Raw genomic sequence first — 5,017 nt, 5'->3', positions numbered from 1 at the left:
GAGTTCTCTCTGTGAGATCTTTGATTTTTTTTTTTCCTGTATATTAGCCAAGATCTTACCAAATCCTTGGACTAACATGAAAAACTATGAAAGAGCATGCTCTGGGTAAGACAACGACATACACACAGACGGTTCATTTGAAGGAAGTGACATCACACTATTTGTTGAGCTATTTGAAAGGAAGGAAGACAAGGCAGAATAGAGAGAACGCTTTGGTAACCGAAAGAAAACCCAGAGAGTAAGGTGTAAGCTAAGCAATAAAAACTGTAACTTTGGGTACAATCCTGAGACGTACCTTTTTGCTGTAGGTATGAGGACAGGTACAGAGAGAGCTACCAAACTAACCGTATGTCAACATCTCCCGAATGTTACAATGCCAGGGCTCCTGAAAAAGATACACATGTACATTATAAAACAATATATGAAAAATGTCAGTTTTCAGGGAAAAATAAGATAGGAATAGACCACTCAAACCCTTAATCACTGATGCAACACACACACACACACACACACACACACACACACACACACACACACACATACAATGAAAAGGGAGGAAAAAGCACAAAGACTATTGTTGATCATATTGGTGTCTCATTTTTCTCTATGATGAGAATATTTGATAAATTTTTAAATGAAAACTAACTAAAAATGAATTATTGACAAAAAGCATGGTTTGGAAAAATATAAAATTAGCATATACTCATAATAACAGATTTAAGTTCTTATCATTTTGCTAAAAGCATTGTTTCCATTTAAAGTATTGCTTCCTACTTTTTAATATAGCATCTTGGTTTTCCAAAGTGTCTCTGACCTTTCCAATGAGCACTCCTACTTATTGGATAACACAAACCAGTCAAACCCAGTTTGGACTTCAGTTTAATACAGTGTGTTAGGCCATTTGCCTTAGCATGGTTGCAGTGGAACAGCTAGCTATTCAGCCTGATAAAGAGCTCCCCAGGTCCACTTTCATTCTTCACTCTCCCCTGGGATGTGGGAGAGGGGAATACAAACTTGGGGATTTTGACAATGCTTCATTTGGGTCGCTACTTCCATAGGTCACCCTGTCACCTTCTGGGCTGCCACGGGTATTCTATTTGTGCAACTAACAGAGGATGATCTTGAAGAAAGTGGTGCACTGTTCATTTTAGCTGGGACTCTGGACTTCTAGGATGCTGATTTTCTCCTTGTATTGGTGCTTCTGTCTATCAGCTTTCTACTTCATTTAGTCTGTGGTGGGGTGCCCACTCAATGTCATTCTCGGCAGTATTGTACCTCTCACTGCCATGAATCCTTGGCAAGCCTGACAATGCTTGACTATTTTGTGGAAAGACTTGCAGGGGGAATAAGAAAGACACACAACATACCTGAGCCACATAGAAGCACCCTTATACTGACTGAGAACCAGCTGGTATGGAGCTTTACTCAGAGAATGCCCTACATGAATTCGGAGGAAAACACCTTGCCTAGGTACATCCCTAAAGGTTCATGTGCCTGCTTCTCCAAGTTGAACCCTGTAGGGACAATGTCACCAGGTCTTCCTACCTAGGATTTCTCTGTCTCTGTCCTCTCATCACATACTGCTGAGCACCTCCTGGGAGACTGCTGTCCTTGTTGGGGGAGTGACCATGCCTTCTTAACCCTTGACTGTGAGAAGAGAGGAGGTACAAACTCACTCATGGTAGAGAATTTAATTGGGGATACAAGTTTTTTAAAATTATAAGAATCTAGTATTAGAATTCAGCTGCTGCTCAGACCAGTGGATTTGCAAGAGACTGTCTCCTCTCACAGACTGTAAAGACCATCCTCCTGAGACATAGTGAGTCCCTAGCTAACAGACTTCCCAGTACTAAGATTTCAACTGTCAAGTGAGTTTATACCAAAGGGAACATTGGCAGCCACACATCAGGCTTAGCACTACATGTCCTGACTGCTGCCTGAAAATCAAGGAGCCTGAGAAACTTCGTTTATCCTCAGAAAGGTATAGACCGCCGCATGAACTCTGATTTTCTCTGTCTAGAACCCTTGCCTTGTTGCCTGCCTCTGGTACTGGAACTGGGAACATTCCTCAGAGTTACTGCTGTACTATTACCTCTCTCTTCTGTCTGTCTATGGGATTAGTACTTTTCTAATAAACCCCCTATTCTGTAATCTGTCTCAGTATCCCTCTTGAACCTCTGTCCAAAGTCTTTCAAATACTTTAACCACTTCATATTTTCCTTCCATCTAAACTTCTGTTTGAAGATAAGATTGATTTTTTTTTAAATTTAAAAATCTTTACAGGAAAGAGTAAAGAAAGTTAGAGAATTTTGAAGTAAAGGAAGAGATCAAGAGCCCAAATGAATTTAGAAGCATAAGTTTAGCCAGCAACTAGAATCCAGCAATTGTGGGAATCCAATTAAAAATGCAGAGGTGAATGCCACACACTTAAAATAGCGCCTCCAGGAAGCCTCTTGTTGTGTTCAGTGAATGTATGCTAATGAAATAAATGTAAAAGAAATCACAGATTCAAAATAATAAAAATGAAAAGCAGAGAGAAGCACAGCATGGTTAAGAGCAAATAGTTCCAGATAAACTCTCAAGGCACTGCCAGTCAGGAAAACCATCCAGTGTACCAGAGTCTGGAGGAAAGAGAGGAGGTGTGAGGAGGACAGAAATAGCAACCATAGGATAAAGGTCCAGAGGAAGAACGCTGAGCAAAAGAAAGGAATTCTGTGATTTGGTCAGCATATTCATCCATGCAGATGTTACAAATGAATTCCTGCGTAGGAGTGGTAGCTGGGCGTAAGCCAGTTGCTGAATTCTGAGTTTTTAGGGATAAAAACAATGAAGGCTTTTTAAATCTCTGCACTTTTATGATCAATGTTCCCTTTTCTCTATGGTAAGGGGACTCCAGAGGGGAGATAACAAAGTTAATAGATGAGAAAGAAAGCAAATTTCCCTCTTCTTGGTTTGCTTCTGTGTCCCCGCACCCCTGCCTGAAAAGGAGATGAGACTAGAATAGAAAAGGTGAAATACAATTTAAAGGAATAAATACTATAAAACAGAAATAAAACCCAAGTCAGCTTCAAAATTGAGAAGCCTGCTTTAAGATATCAAATGTGTAATTTTAGTAGATAATGTGGAATACTTAATAAATCAACAAAATTGATGATTTAAAGACATGAGTCAATAAAAGACACCAGAAAACTAGATAAAGAAGTGGGCTCATTGCCAAAGTCAAGAACAAAAACATCATCAGTTCTCAACCATGAGTGCCAACCCTTTTGGGAGTTGAACAGCTCTTTCACAGGGGTCGCTAAGAACACGGGAAAACACAGAGGTTTACACTACAACTCATAACAGTAACAAAGTTACAGTTATGAAGTAGTCAGGAAAATATTTTATGGTTGGGGTCACCAAAAACTTAGGGACTGCATTAAAGAGTCATAGCATTAAAAAGGTTGAAAACTACTGCCATAAATGGATGACAGAGTGATACTTTGGCCTTCAGGTTTCAACGCTGTAACAGGAGTTGGTTTCTATCCTTCTTTTCTTGGGAATTATTCATAACTAATAAGAAGATGTAAAATAAAACTCTCATTCTTTTTTTTCCTGTCAGCATTCACTTCTTTTTTTTAATTTTTTAAGTTTTATTGCATTATGATGAGAAAAGATACATGATTTCAATTTATCTGAATTTGTTAACATTTAAAAACATATTGTAAGTAAATAGAATTAAATCACATTCTTGTTTTCCTTTTGTACCCCAATTCCCCCCAGAGACCCCTTCAATACCTACAATATCTTTTTGTCATATTCTTTAAAATTTATAAAATATTATCACAATAAAAATGAGTATCATAAAAGCTGTTTCATATAAAACAACAATCAATTTAACAGTCTTATGTAGATGCTTGTCTACGGCATTACTGAAAATACATACGTTTTTCTCAATATAAATTATAAATAACTCCAAACATATTAACTGTATATTTCAAAATAATACATCACTACTAATATTTTCTTAAATGAACATAAATATATAAAGTGTTTTTTGTTTGTTTGTTTGTTTTCTATTTAGTAGAGGTTAAAATCTTGGCTCTTACTGTGGTAACTTGATACAAGAGTTACAAACGTCAAGCAAAGCATTCAGTCTCACTCTTTGTTGTTCTCTTACAAAACCCCTCCCAATTTAATTGTCTACATTTCTTTTGGGTATATAAGTACCTTTAAAGTATTTAAGCTGTTCTGAAAACCATAGCATAGTGTAAAGACATGAAATAAACAATACTACTAATAGAGAGGCTGAAATAGGAGAAGCAAGATCTCAAGACCATTATGTTGTACACAGCAAGACAATATCATGAACAAGCAAGCTGAAAGTGTATATAGATTGTATAATATTGGACCTATTTCTCCAATTACCAAATTAGAGAGACCATTGGATGACAGTCAACAAATTTCTAATTCCTTATATTTTTAGATTTCAATCGATTAGGATATGTTGGTGATATTAATTTTCATATTAAGAGGTAGTAAGAAAAAGTAGTTGTTACTTCCTGTTGTTTTTGTTGTAAGGGGTGGGGTTAGGTTTGTGTGGATTTGTTGAAAGATTACTTTCTTGCTTCTTCTAGGTGTAGTTTTGTAGTTTTGTATGTTGGCGTTTTCCATCTATTATCCTTCGTAGGGCTGGATTTGTGGAAAGATATTTTGTAAATTTGGTTTTGTCGTGGAATATCTTGTGTTCTCCATCTATGGTAACTGAGAGTTTTGCTGGGTATAGTAGCCTGGGATGGCATTTGTGTTCTCTTAGGGTCTGTATGACATCTGCCCAGGATCTTCTAGCTTTCATAGTCTCTGGTGAGAAGTCTGGCATAATTCTGATAGGCCTGCCTTTATATGTAACTTGACCTTTTTCCCTTACTGCTTTTAAAATTCATTTTTTGTTTAGAGCATTTGGTGTTTTAATTATTATGTGACAGGAGGAATTTCTTTTCTGGTCCAGTCTATTTGGAGTTCTATAGGCTTCTTGTAT

General features: G+C 37.2%; 1 long non-coding RNA gene across 1 annotated transcript in view; it reads right to left on the bottom strand.

Moving 5' to 3' along the window:
* Window positions 1–309: 309 nt before the first annotated feature.
* LOC116078155 overlaps window positions 310–5,017 on the bottom strand; it is an 87,051-nt gene continuing 82,343 nt past the window's right edge. The window contains exon 4 of the long non-coding RNA XR_004113438.1: window positions 310–385. This is a non-coding gene — a long non-coding RNA (uncharacterized LOC116078155). The remainder of the gene's footprint in view (window positions 386–5,017) is intronic.

This window comes from Mastomys coucha, unplaced genomic scaffold, assembly GCF_008632895.1.
Source record: "Mastomys coucha isolate ucsf_1 unplaced genomic scaffold, UCSF_Mcou_1 pScaffold11, whole genome shotgun sequence".
NCBI classification, from domain to species: domain Eukaryota; kingdom Metazoa; phylum Chordata; class Mammalia; order Rodentia; family Muridae; genus Mastomys; species Mastomys coucha.
This window is presented reverse-complemented; position numbering and strand designations above follow the sequence as displayed.